The following is a 15,556-nucleotide window of genomic DNA, read 5'->3' as shown; positions in this document are numbered from 1 at the left end:
GAATGGGGGTAGAGTGTTGGTGACGAGGGGTTCTTCTTTGTATTGCTACCACCGTTCCATGCTTTGGTAATGTCTTTGTAAATGTAATCTGCGCTTACGAGTCTCGCATGTGGCCTGGAGCAGATCGCTGCTACCAAATATATCACAACCAAGGCTGCACCTTCATGTATCTTGTCGATGACTCCCAATTTGCAGTACCCGCTATCCATCAGCATATGTGGTTACTGCTCCTAGCAACAAAAAGCAAAATCTCAGCAAAAGTTGTATCAAAATACAATAGTACATTGAGTGACAGCCTAACTAAATGAAGCCTTACCTACTAATCAGGCCTCTGACTAAGGTCACTCAGGTGAACATGAAAGAAAAGGAACATAAACTGTAAAATATTAAAAAAATTTACAACGGGATAAAATACAATGGCAAATAGGTTGCATATGTTGCTCCGCTCCCCTTCGCTCAAGAAAACTTTAGGTGCAATAAAGAAAAATATTAAGGGAGAGAGTGCACCTAACACTCAAGATCAAAAGTTCAGCACTAATAATAGGTGTAACATATGCCACGATGCATTTACAGAAACACAGGAATTGCGTTTTCTCTTCTCCCTTTTTTATATATATATTTTTTTATAAGAAACTACTTAACTTTGTGGAAATGAGTGAGTATAGTCTCCGGGCAGCGGCATTGAACCGTTGATGGCGTCTCCTAGATGCAGTGGGAAATCCTAGTCGGTGTCAAAGTTGTAGTAGGCTGGCTTCTTTGGTTGATGCAAGGGGAAAACGAATTTTGAATGCTAATTCAGCATTCAACAAAAGTTGCATGCTCGCTAATGCATGCTAATTTTGAGGACCAATTTAGAAAGGGTAAGCCAATTCCTGTTTAGCCAAATCGAATACTCTATGCAATAACCGGATATTGATAAGAACTCAATATTTTCTACCAGACTGTATAGTTCAATTTATCAATTTCGTACTCGTGCATCCTTACTATTTTCCACTCATGTTTCGCTTATTAATCACCGTCTGCTTTTGTTCCAGCACTTTATTTAAAATTGATTATTCCAACCGTAATTTAACCACCAATGATTTATCCAAAATTGATTCTCCTGACTTGTACCCTCCTTTCAATTTACTAGACATAACCGAAAATCCAAATTTATTATTTTTAATTGTACCTCATCGTCTCCAAGTAATTACTGACAATCCGCATCTATTGATCCAGGGGGGTATGTAAACTTATAAACTAAATGAGTTTGACATGATTGCTTGTAATATCCACAACATAACTGCTATCAACTCGTGAGCCGTCACAAATTAAGGAGTTGCTTTACACTAGCCCAAGTTCATGATTAAGACTGATAACTGCATCATACCTGCGCAAGGGCTATTTCCGTTTGATCACATTGGTTTAACGAAAGTTATCAACTAGCTGAGTTATTTCGGAATTTTAATGACAGGTAAACTACCAATTACTAATCACTCTAGTTTTACTTGCAGCTGATTCACCGAATGATTACTTCCCAACTGATCGAACTGCCATTATTACGAACGTTTCCACTACTGATTATCTCGATCCTAATTCTACCAACATCACTTCTATCTACATCCACTCAACTGATTTTGCAACGAACGGTCTCAACAAACTTTCAATTATTTTATTATCAACGATTCTACCCATCAGTATTTTATTAATTTTAATTACTATTTTCTTACTTTACAAATTTATTTACTTATGGCATCGAAGAGACAATCAACTTCCCACTATTGCCGAACTGATTAATTTAGGCGAAATAAGCAACTTGGCAACAATTGACGATGAAAGTGAAGATTCTTTGTTTGATGCAGCTTCAATTATTAACCAAACTATTAATTCTTCTGTTTGATTCTTCTATTACATTTCTTATTACTTACTATTTACTAATTTTCTATCCTGTCAGCCATCATTACAGTCTGCATATTTACTGTTGGTTTAATTTCTTTCACAATCAGACTACGAATCTATTACATACATGTTTTACTCACAGTTACTTAGTGCTGTGTATGACTGGAACTGTCTACTTACTAATATAGTTACATTAAAGTTATTATAAGTTCCGCTTGAGTTGCAAAAGTTATTGTCACTGTACGGTGGAAAAACTAAATCCCTGTCTGCAAACACATGGCAGTACATTCTATTGTCAGCATGTTTAATCATAGCGCAGTTATTAAGCAATTGTTTTCCATGCATCACAGGCTGTATTCTTAGTCTTCCCAAGTGGTAGTCAACACAAAACTTTCCCAGTTGTTTTAGACTGTCAACTCCTAGTATTAGTGAATATTTGCATGTATCTATTACCAGAAGAACTGTTTCAATAGAAATATTACCATGGCATCGTATTGGCACAAAAACCTCACCTAATCCTAACACTAAATGTCCACTCATCGCTCTTACAGCTCGAGAAGTTTCTTTTATTTTAGTCTGAATGCCAAGTTTTCTACACAAGTCCATGCTAATTGTGAATACCTGCGCACCAGTATCTATCAGAGCATCGTGTTCTTGACCAAGAATTGTGGTACGTATTAAGGATTCATGGACTAAATTCGACACATTGCACACAATATCTGCTAAGGTGGGAGCATGTTGTCGTGTGTATACTCGTCTTGCTTTTGTCCGAGAGGCTATATGCTTAGTGGTCTGTCTAGTAGATTGTCTGTTTCGTGTCTTAAGTTGGTCAGTTTCCCTAGGTAAATTTCGCTCAGGTGTTTTGTAAGATACTAGCAGAAGGGAAGCTGGCTCTCCTGGAGCCCTAGGGTTTTCCTCTATGTTAGTCATTTTATCTGATAGTATGTCATTGCTATTCGATGGCACTTCATCGACCTCAATTTCCTCAAGCTCATTTTGCTCCAATGGAATTTGGGTATTCCCAGTAGTTTGGTTCAAAGCGATAGATATTTTGGTATTTCTATCGGTTTCCTTAGAGCCAAGGAAATATCCACGCAAATTTTTCTTAGGATCTTTTGCAAATGCTTTCAGTCCAGTGCACATGAGAATGCATCTCCAAACTAAATTTAAGGTTATATATAGACAGCACAAGTATATCCAAAACTGCTTTATGTCCCATGTACCATAGGTACTCAGGAATGAAAAGGTTCCTTGATTGACTATATTGTTTGCCAGTTTGCTGGATTGCAGTAAAGGGTCACTGTGAAAATTACAAGTTACTCCTAAATGCTCCAGAATTTTCGCTTGATGTGAAGAGGAACTAGCCCAGTCATTTAGTGAGAACTTGTCTCTAAATGTATCCCAGTCATATAGTAATAGTTGATGGAGTACCACCTTGTCATGTTCGATGCCAAACGCTGAATAGTCTAGAAATATCAAGTTAAGAGAGTCAGTCTTGGTAATAGGAGTCAAGTCACCGCTGCTATGATGATAATAGTACAACTTGTTCTGTAGCGAAACAGGAATTTCCTGGTTCATTGCACACTCACCGTAGTCCCTGTCATGAAATACTATATTTGTATGAGTGTCGAGCCAAACAGTTTTATTAGCGCTGGCAATATTAATGTTCAAAGGAATCCTGCTAGAGCACGTTTCCGCAGACATTATAGAGTAGTTCTCAATTGGTTCGCATGGATAAACAGATAAAAGATTGTGAGTCAGCATTGCATAAACGTAGGTATTATTTAGTAGGTGCCTAGCAGCCAATGTCGGGCTCCGCTCGAGTGAACTTGTGACCAATTGCACTAGTGCTTGCATGGCATGACAATTATTCAGAAAGAACGCTTTGAACATGTGATTGTAATTTTGGTGGATTCGTAATTCAAGAGCTTGCAGCTTGGCATTTACTTCACTATCCGTTACTCGTCCCTCAATATCTCGTTTCCCTCGGGTTACATTGTTTACACGGCTGCAAGCTATGCCTTGGTCAGACAACTCCACATCGCCACCATATTCGCTATCTTGACGCACAATCTGATTTTTAGTGAAACTTAAGGCTAACTCACCCCTTTCTGCCATCCAGAACCGATCTTGGAACTGGCCGTGGAAAGTCTGGTGTGGCAGGTACTTGCACTCCTCCCTCTCGTCTGGTTCCCAGAGAAGAGCAGAGCCATCCTTCAGGTTGCAGAAGCCAGCGAGGTAGGTGCAGTGGTCTACCACACCAGCAGGGCTTTCCACATTCTCGGCTACTCCATGTCGCTTGAATACGCTCGTCTCATACAAATAAGCATTAAAGACAGTGAACTCATAATCTGCGCAACATTTAAAACCGGTGTGAAATTCCGGTTCCGCCACATTATCCGTTTGGTAGATTGAACCAATTTGTACCAGATCACCATGCGGGGAGGTATGCCATTTATACATTGAATAGCATGTGTCTCGTGAAACAAGTTGGTCAAAGTAGTCGTCTGTCCTTGTCTGTCCCTCACCAAAAAATCCTGAATGAGTCACAATCCTAGTTTGAATGATTTTGCAATGAAATGCTCCGCTTTTGTATTGGACCAAATTGGGCTTATATAAAGTTAATGTCAAATCGTAGGGGTCGTGTGAGGCAGTGGTGTCTGGCAGTATGCAAGGAGGCAATTTCGGTAATTTAAATTTTGCTACAGTATGCCCAGTCCGGCAAAGCATTGGAGACTGAGCTTGGCACATAGTCAAGAGCGCAAGGAATGTAAACAAGAAACTCATGGCATATGACATTCCAAGCCCACTACCAACATTCCTTCTAGTTACACTAGGTGGTCTAGAAGGGTGATAATTAGCCTTATTATCGCTATTCAATTGCCTCTGCAAACCGCTTGCACTCACTTCGCTTGCACTCACTTCACTTGCACTACTCTTAAGGTTACTCATCACTTGCTCAGTTTCAGCTACATCAAGTGAAATCAATTCGTAGGCTTGTTCCCTGCTTACCCATTCGCTAGGCACAGTAGGAACTACCTTAGCCCTACTGCTGACCTTACTTGTCTCAACATTTACCTGCGAAACCTGTGCTACTTCAAAAACAACCGCGGGTACTATTGTGGCTACACGGTAAATTATTGGACCCATTACTTTTGCTTTAACTTCCTGTGCAACTGGTGCCTCAACATATTCAAAAGCCATGTTGTCAAAAACCACAGTTGTATTATCTCGTGCCTGGTTGAGCGCTACACTAGCTGGCTGTCTCATAGAATTTGCAAGGGGCACTTCGGCCGAAGCATATGCTGCTCGCGGGGGATTTGTGACAGATTGCTCAGTAACTGGAGATTTTTGACTCGCTAGCCAATCCTTGAACCATTTCGGCATCTCGTTTTGCTGGCTATTTACTCTATGCTGGCCTCTATTGCTGCTATTTTCAAAGTTTGGTCTAGGTTGTTGGTACGACTGAAACCTACCCTGCCCTGGCCTTGCGTAGCCTTGCTGACCTTCCCTACTACTCACAGCCTTCTTGTCACAAAATCTAGCTAGATGTTTGTCCGACATACACAAAAAACATTTTCTAACTGTTTTGTCAAACCGTTTGTTTTGAACTGGGTGAGGCCTGCCACTCTGGTAATTTGCGGAAACGTCAGAAACATCAGAAACATTTTTATCTGCTAGTAGCGCAGTTTCTACATCAATTGCAGCTCTCAAAATATTTGATAAGTTTTTGCATGGTGTGCCCATTATTTTGTCTCTAATAGCTGAATGCAAACCCGCTCTGAAGTGAAGCAAAATATAAGGGCTGTCTTCCCCAGCGCTTCCACTCGCAACAATTTTTCTGAAGCGTTCATAATACTTGCGCACGCTTTCCGTGCTTCCCTGTCTCACTGCTGAGACTTCCAACGCTACTTGCTCATCGCCTTTGCATGCATTCAACTTAGTTTTCATGAGCCTTTTTGCTTTTTCATAAGTTACCGAACTGCCTTCTGCCCTAACAATTTCCTTTAAATATGCCGCAGCAAGATCTTTAAAATATAGCTGTAAAACCAGCACATAAGAAGACTTGGGCACCTCATTCAATAAACAACAAGTTTCAAATTGCGTTGAGAAACTATCAAAATCTTCTTCACTTTTCCCAGTAAAACTTAAGCCAAACCTCACCCAGTCGCTCCTACGAGATTGCCTTACCTCATAGCCATTGCGATCTAATAGGTTGCCACCAAAACTTACCTCTGGATCTTCCGCTGGAAGAAAACGGCTCTCTCCCCTCATTGCCGGTCCTCTGTCAGCTATCTCTGACATCCTCTCTGTCAACGTTCGAATCATACGCTCAATACTGTCAGTTTTCCTGTCTACAGCGTCTAGTGCATTCTGCTGCCGGTCCACGACATCACCCATCTGCGCAAACCTCTGGTCGACTCGCTCCATTGGATCTTGAAGACTCACCAATGAGTTTTCCTCACTGTCTCCCATCGCACGCAAAAACTTCTGACACCAGTGTGATAACCCGTTGCTAACGTCCTTCTTAGCAATGTTACCCTTAGGGGGCTTCTTCTGTTTAAGCCAATGTTTGTAGAACTGCTTTTCTACCACAAGATCTAATACTGCGATAACGAGACAGTGGTTGTATTTAAGAACAGTATATTTAACGATCTATATTACGTAGTGAGAATGAATCATAAAATATGAGCGTAAGGGTATCAGTATGAATGTTGAACTAAAGACTTCTTACAAACAAGATGGGGTTCCCTTATATAGGAGAGAATGACTTGCATAAAATATGTGTGGCATGAGTCAAACACAAGATACGAAAAGGTTGCAGAATAATATTTACACAATTAATTTTGTTCCAGGCGCACAGACAAAGATAAGCAAGCGGATGCGGGCAGATCATTAGCTAGTTGGAATGTTTATGGAGGCTGACACGAATGGTGACACAGACAGTCTTGGCAAGAAAAGATGTTGGTCTTGTAGTAATTGTCAGATGTCAAATGATGAAATGTTATAGAAAAGTGTTACGTTCTTATCTTTTGTGTATAGTAAAATAACAACTTAATGTATAAAAGATATGTAGCTCTGACATGAGAGTTGTTCTGACATCGGTATGTAGAAACCGCAGTTAGGCAGAGGCAAGATGAAACTAGGTCATAGTCAAGATACAGGTATCTTACAGTTGGATGGTCTGAGGTGCATCTTTGCACAGTCTGCATCTAGGATCGTCTCTAGTATTATAGATTTTTGTTTGGAGTTGCCTTGTTGGGAGCACTTGCTCCTGGGCTGCTATGATTAGCGACTTGGTATTGGCCGTTAGGTTTCCTTTGTTCAGCCACATATATGTCTGGTGAAGATCGCCAACCTTAGATATTTGTTGGTGGTAAGCACCATGAAAAGGTTTCGTGTGCCAGTCAATTTCCTCATCATCAGGGCGTAGGTCCGTTGTAAGAGCAGCCGATTGAAATTCACCTAGCAACTTATCTGAGATGGCCATGGAGGCTGCATATGCTTTGATGCTTTGCTCCTCCTCTTTCACTGTCTGCTGTACTCTTTTGAGTCCCCTACCGCCATCTTTCCTATCAAGATACAATCTAGTAGTATCAGATTTTGGGTGAAGTGCTCCATGCATGGTCAGCAGTTTACGAGTTGCTACATCTGTTTCTTTGATGGCTTCCTCAGTCCACTTTATTATGCTTGCTGGATATCTTATTACTGGCAGTGCGTCGGTATTTATTGCCATGACTTGGTTCTTGGCATTGAGCTGGCTCCGTAAGACCTGCCGAAGGCGTTTCTTTTATTCGGTAATGCCTTTGTGACGTACCTCGGTTTCGTGGTTGATGTTGCTTTGCATAATCCCCAAGTACTTGTACCCTTCTTCTATATCTTTGATGGTACCATTTGGCATTCTTAGGCCATCTGTGAGCATAGAATGGTCTTTCTTGAGAATTAGCCTTCCACATTTCTCAATACCGAAGGTCATTCCGATGTCCTTGCTGTATACCTGAGTAAGGTGTATTAGCGAATCAATGTCCCTTTTTTTGTTAGCATACAGGTTGATGTCATCCGTGTAGAAGAGGTGGTTAATCTTGGTGCCACTCTCAAACTGGTACCCATATTGAGTCTCCTCCAGCATATTGCTTAGAGGGTTTAGGCATATATGCAGAAGAGCAGCGGTGATAAGGAGTCGCCTTGATAGATGCCTCGTTTAATTTTTACACTCGCCAGCTTTTTGCCATTAGCTTCCAGTTCCGTCTTCCATTTGGTCATTGACATCTTGATGAATGCCACAAGAGCAGAGTGAACATTGTACATACTGAGGCACTCAAGTATCCAACTATGGGGAATTGAGTCATAGGCCTTCTTGTAGTCAATCCAAGCTATGGCAAGATTGGTTTGCCTTCTCCTGCTGTCTTGACAGACCGTCCGATCCACCAGTAACTGATGTTTGGCTCCTCGGGTGTTGTGTCCAATTCCTTTTTGAGCACTGGTCATATAGTGACTCATGTGCTCTTCCAGTTTGTCTGCAACTATGCCTGAGAGCAGTTTCCAAGTGGTGGGCAAGCGCGTTATTGGTCGATAGTTTTTGGGAATCGGCCTTTGCTTTGGATCTTTTATCAGAAGTACAGTTCGTCCTTTGGTCAGTTATGTATATATATATATTATATATATATATATATATATATATATATATATATATATATATATATATATATATATATATATTTATATATATATATATAAATGTATATATACATATATATATACATATATATATACATATATATATATACATATATATATATGAAGTTTATTAAAAACCACAGGTTAAAATCATTAGTACTATTAGTTTCACGCAACCGCGATGCAATCTTCAGATAGATTGAGGCAATCTACCTGAAGATTGCAACACAGTTGCATGAAACTAATAGTAGTAATGATTTTAACTTGTAGTTTTTAATAAACTTCATATATATATATATATATATATATATATATATATATATATATATATATATATATATATATATATATATATATGTATATATATACATTTATATATATATATATATATATATATATATATATATATATATATATATACATGCATATATATATATACATGTATATAAACATATATATATATTCACATGTATATATATGCACATATATATTTGCGAGATTACATGTTTCAGCTTGAACATTTGTAACTTTGAACTGGTTATAACCTAGTTTAATGTAAAATATCAAACTTTCTGGAGTTACATCACATTTTATTGAAAATAAAGAACTTGGCTATGTAGTACTAGCTACACTGTCAGCAAAAAATGTTATCACCACCAATTCATGATTGTACGGTATTCCGCTAAGTTTTTATACAACAACTTATGCAAAATGTGTTAGCATTACCATATATTAATATTAACAATATTGGTTAGTATCACTATTAGTATCAGTACTAGCATTTACATGTATTGCATATATCATAAACAGCTGTTAGTGAAAAAATGTATAATTTTCCTTATTGCAAATAGGAACCTAGGTAAACTTCTTCAAAACTATTTTCTATTTCAGGATATTTGATGTCTGAGCATTATGACCACAATTCAAGGACAACATATGAGTGTGTTGACGCTAATCCAGAGTATGTAGATGGAGAAAGTGCTAATAAAGGTGGTGGGCATTTTCACTTCAACAGAGCTAACTGTAAGCTATGAGTTCCTTGCCCGCCATACAATTCACAAAAAGCAATTACTTGTGTCGTTTGCACAAAATATTCCATTATTATAGATACACAAGGTGTTGAATCAAAGCCAAACATAAGTTTTAGCATTTTATTAATGCTTTAAAGTATGTATTTGAACGTGGAGTTCTACTTGCTTGATGTATTTTCACTGCACTACCAACAGTTTTCTCTGCAAAATTTAAGCATTTGATTGAAAACTAAAATGGCTTTTGTGATTCAGCGTCTCATTACTGTTTTGTTCGCTATATTTTTTATGAAATTCAACCTATTTTATGTAATGCTTTTATTATCTTTCAAAAAATTTTTCTGTAAGACCTAATTGTTTTTAACCAGATTCACATATATGTTATGTCAACCATTTACTAAAATAAAAAATAACACCAGTTCTATAAGTATATGGGTCCAGCTCAGTGTATCTAACTTTGAAGAATAGTTTTCAGTACAAATGAGTAGTTGTTAGGGTTGATGGCCAAGGTAATGTGATGGTATTAGAAAATGCTAGAGGTCTGTTAAAAAAACTTTGGACATACATGTAGATACTAATAAGATGTTAAAATAATAAAACATTTAGAGGCTAAACCAATTTAATCCATCAACTTCCTCCAGAAGTTTACTTCTCAATTTACTTACTCCTCAACTTACTTTTATTGTACCACTTCAATTTTTGGTTTATTTTTCTCACTGAAAATTCACATTTTCTACCAAATATTACAGCAATATATCTTGAAGCTATTTTTGTTTGGTATGTTTCAAGTGAATAAATACTAAGAGTTATGCATTCTTTCTAATAAAGGTAAAATAACCCTAACTATAAGCAACATAAAACCAATTCTTCATTGATTCGGCCTCAAGCTCCTACAAAATTAGGTACTTGTTTAACGGTCATGTACACCATCAGCAGTACACCAAAAGCAGTTTTTAATAGCTTGATTCTGCAAATCAACATGTTTTTCAGCCAATGGTTTCAACTGTAAAAATAACCAGAAGAAGTGAATACTAAATTTATTTGCCAATGCGGCATGTAAAGAACTGACAAGCAAATAATAAATCTATTTCACACTCTTGGGTAAAATGTATAGATGAATATACCTTGTTAAATAACCTACCGTCATACTGAATACATATTTTTATACATGTAATTTTAATATGTAAAAATGTTTAACAACATATTATCAGGAGTTGTGCATGTTCCACGTGTTTAGAAGGCGCTGCATGTTCAGAAGACAATTTCATTTTCTGTGTATGATTTGAGGAAACTGTTTCAAATTTATCTAAAAAAGCTTCATGAAATGAAACTTTGGCAAACCACATACAATTTACAATGATATATTTAAAATAAGTGCATATTTAAACAGGTCATCTTTATACATGTAGCTAAATACGCTAAACCATTTGTTTGCTGAAGGTAAACTTTAATTAAAGGGGTTATTCTAAAATTGTTAACTGCTGATATTTTAATGTTCTACAAGAATAAAAACCACTAAGTGCAAGACAATAAGAGATATGTGGTTCAAAATATATATAAGACTTGAACCAATTCAAAGTGTGCGCGTACAATGAACAGCATGCACAATATTGCTAAAGATCTCCGCTCATCATTGTCCCACAGGCTCCATTCATAATATTTTTTTTGATTAGCTCCACCCAATTAGTACATGCAGCATAGTCAACTTGGCAGCCTACCTTTGGCTGACCAAAAGTCTCATCAGGAGTGGTGTATTTTGCAGAGCCAAGGCCAGGTCACAACGCCGGTCACCTTGATATCTGCCATAGCCTCGATGATTTTTCACCCCTCTCTCCCTTTTAATGGAGACCCTGGGAACTGCCTACAAAGATTCAGGAGGAGAGAGCAGCTGGGGTCAAAACGGGGACTGTTGCGCAACATACACTAGGTGTCCGGCCTCAGTTTTGCAAATGGCCGGTGTGCCTACTGAGCCTTCATGCTCATATCAGTCTGCGGTCCTCAAAGCTATTTTTTGCCGCTAGTGGTTATTTTCTAACAGCTGGTGAGTTATCTCTTTCAGCTAGCGATAGAGAGACTCATTGACTGTAAGTCCTCCTAACAATCAAGTTAATCGCTCGGCATACAACTTTACCTGCGCCCAGGTCTCAATGACTCATCTCCTAGACTGGGTAGGTAGGCTGCTAGTCGATTCTTTTGTCTGTTTCTTTGTCCTTGCAGATGAGCTGTCAGTTCACCTGTGCTGAGTAAAAAGAAACACTAAACAAACTAGAAAGAAAGGTTACTCTTTGCAAGTGAGGTATCAGCTCGTGGCTTGTGGGTCGATCTATGTAGCTGTCGGTTTAGCTGTGGAGAGGCGGCCGTGACTGCCTACTCTGTCTTGGCTCTAGCAACTCAACTTGACTTTCAGGTCAGCCTCTTATGGTCACATGCCTGCCTACACCGACCAACTTGACTCTCAGCTGTTGCGCACTATGATGTGACATGGTCACGAGAGACATATTGCTTGTGGTAGAGGCAAGCAAATGGCAAATCATTGAAATACGCCCCGCCTGTTCCTTTCTCTATATGTTGACTTTCGTGACCAGTTTGGGAGGCAGTTCCTTCAGTTATATTTGTAGCTTTTTCCCAGCTTGATGAGTGTCTGTGTTGTAGTCGATCTTCCAGTCAGCTTGGTCTCAGCAAAGCAAAAACTTTGGCTAGCTAGAAAAACTCGTCTTTCTTGAATTCTTCCACCCAATCAAGTCAATCATGGATGTTGAAGGGTTCTTCACTCAGTTTGCTGATTGACATATTCTTATAAATTTTGGTTCAAGCTCGCTTTAACTGATCCCTTAAAGACAGATCAGGTGTGACTCAAAATGGGTTTCTCTGTCTGGAACAGAGTTTTCTATGGCAGTAACCTGGCCAAGACACTAGTTTTCTTCTATGCAGGAAGTTCCCACCGCCTCATTTAAGTCTAGTGTACTCACGCTCTTACACACAGATGCCGACTCCTGGTCCAAGTCTAAAAGGCGTTCAAACATTATTTTCCTAGAGCCTTCAATGGTTCTAACAGATTCATCTGAATGAGCCATGTCGATAAGTTCATCAGAAAATTAAACAGTGTTTGGTATGTAGATATATGAATGCCTCAGAGAGTACTTGTTTGTCAAAGGCTGCAAAAGCAAATTGCTCTGACCTACCAAACTCTTAAGATTGCTGCATTTTCTCGACCTCTGTATCTCTTCAACAGGGTGGCATAGTTGGACTATGGTTGGCTGCCACAGTCGATAACCATGCCTACTCTCTATTTCAATATAGTTGCCAAATAGTCTGAGCTGGCCGAGGATTGTGCCAAATGACCTCAGGTGTGGTTGACTGTGGACTCGGGGCAAGTGGCAAACATCTACATTACCTGCCACTGTTTATAATTCCTGTGCAATGCTGGAAATTCCACTAGTATATATAGAAGTGATATATATATATATAAATATATTTTTATAGATATATCTATGTATATATATAAATATATTTATATACTTCACACATATAAATATTATATACTACATACATATATATATATATATTATATACTACATATATATACTATATACTATATATATAAATATTATATACTACATATTATACTATATATAAATATTATATACTACATATATATACTATATATATAAATATTATATACTACATATCATATACATACACATATATATATGTATATATATATATATATATATATATAAAATTGGGTAAAAATGAAAGTTAAAGTTAAGTTTAAAACAACTTTATTACTAATAGTTTCATATTGCCATGCAATAATCATCAGATAAAATTGTTAGCAATGAAAACGATTTATATATAGATGGAAATAAAAGCGTAGGTCTTAAAATACCTAAATACACCACTGATACGTAGGATTAAAATTAGCAAGCAACACGATTTAAAGCCTCAACAATGCAGAAGTTTAAAAGTTAAGTCTTAAAATTTGCCAGCATGTCTACATGTTGAAACTAGTTCACAGCGTTTGTTTAAGGTAGCAATGTTAGGATTGTATATAATATAAAATTTCTCATACAGATATAGGTTGCATTTCTACAACCTTTAGAAATGTAAAGAAAAGATCAAGCACCGAGCTCAGTAAGCACATATGGACCTTAAAAGACCAAGGCATAGAATATAACATCAAGTGGAGCATAGTCAAAAGAGCTACATCATACAACAAGACCACAGGCAGATGCAACCTATGTCTGTATGAGAAATTTTATATTATATACAATCCTAACATTGCTACCTTTAACAAACGCTGTGAACTAGTTTCAACATGTAGACATGCTGGCAAATTCCTTTTAAGCAAAATTTCCTTTTAGGCTCAGTGTAACTTAAACACGTTTTTGAAATACAAATATTTTGATCTTATCTATTTATGTGAAATACTTCAAAAGATTTCGCTACACGTTTTGTTACCAAAGTTATGCAATATTAAGAAAAGATCTAAGATATGGAGAGTTTTGCAATACTTGTTATTATGATATGAATTCTGCTACCTGAACTTCAAAGTGAATAAATGAGGAATTTTCTATTTGAGAAGACATTTCCAATACAGGATCATTTTGTAATATTAAGGGTTATGAAAAGGGTTCGAATATTAAAGTAACCTCCAAACCTTTGCTATAAGTGAGCGATAGGCCTAGACAAATATTTCAATCTAAATTATATAATTCACAACAGTTCCATGTCATAGAACTATTTGAGGAAGAATCAGTGAATGATATAATTCCAGTTCAATTACTGGTTGTCACTTAAAAAGGTGGGATACTTTAGAACACTTATACTCATAGAGCTTGACTGATTCTAGCAGTGACAAGTTTAATCCACACATGATTAAAGTTTAAAAGTTTGCTATGCCGAAACTTCAATAATTACAGTGATCTAAAATATTCTATAACCAAAACAAAACAACTCAACAATTTAAGAACTACTGCAATTATTTTTTATCAAGATATTCAGCTTGCATATATTTTATCACTTCGACTGAAGTTTATGGACTCAGTTTGATCACTACTTAAGAAAGTCAGAAACAACAAAAAATGTGCAAGAGAGATTCTTTGTTAGCCTTCGTGTTTAACACATAACTCCTTTTTACAAAAAAGTTTTTTATTTTATGCATTTTACTTTTAAATTTGACAAAGTAATTTAAATTTCTTTACAGCTAACCACAGTTTAGTAAAAAATAACTCCGACAATGATTGATTTGAAGTTACCTGCTTATGCAACAAAAATATCATTACATGCAGCGCTCTACATTTTTATTTATAGACACTTTCTAAGTGAATTCAAATTTCTTTGGCGTTAAAATTATGAGGAAAATTAAATTTGTACCTCTTCACAGGACGAGCAGCATTTTAAAATATGAAAGCTTGTAAAAGTCAGAATAAATAACAAGATTGCTAGTTAATGCTTTTTCACACTAAGTGTAAACTAGGCTTTGTGTCAAAGCTGGCACTTATCTGTTTATGACATACTCTACTGAAGTAATGTACCTCGACTGCCCTACAGCCTAAGTCTTTCTTAGCAGCTGCAAAATAGAACATGATCAACTTGAGAACTTGTAAGGGTTTACATTGTAAATTTTAGTTGCTATTGCGAAATGCTTTTTGTGTGACAGAACTGCTCTGCCATCATCTATTCATATCATTACTTTTATTAAGTAACAATGAAATGAGACCAACTCGTCTCTTAGCAACAAGATTAATGGTTAATGCTAGACAACAAGATAATGAATTATAGAAAGAAAGTTACACGCATCATTTTTTGGTGAACACTAAGACTCTGGTAACAAATAACCATAGAAGGTGCTCCCAATAGTTTCATTCCTAACATATAACATACTTTTATAGTCAAAAGTTTACTCATTTATTAGGGCAACTGTTTTTAATAAGAATTATGATTATTGATGATCTGGTTTTAGCATGGCA

The sequence above is a fragment of the Watersipora subatra genome, chromosome 7 (genome assembly GCF_963576615.1).
Source record: "Watersipora subatra chromosome 7, tzWatSuba1.1, whole genome shotgun sequence".
In the NCBI taxonomy this organism is placed as follows: Eukaryota; Metazoa; Bryozoa; class Gymnolaemata; order Cheilostomatida; family Watersiporidae; genus Watersipora; species Watersipora subatra.
This window is presented reverse-complemented; position numbering follows the sequence as displayed.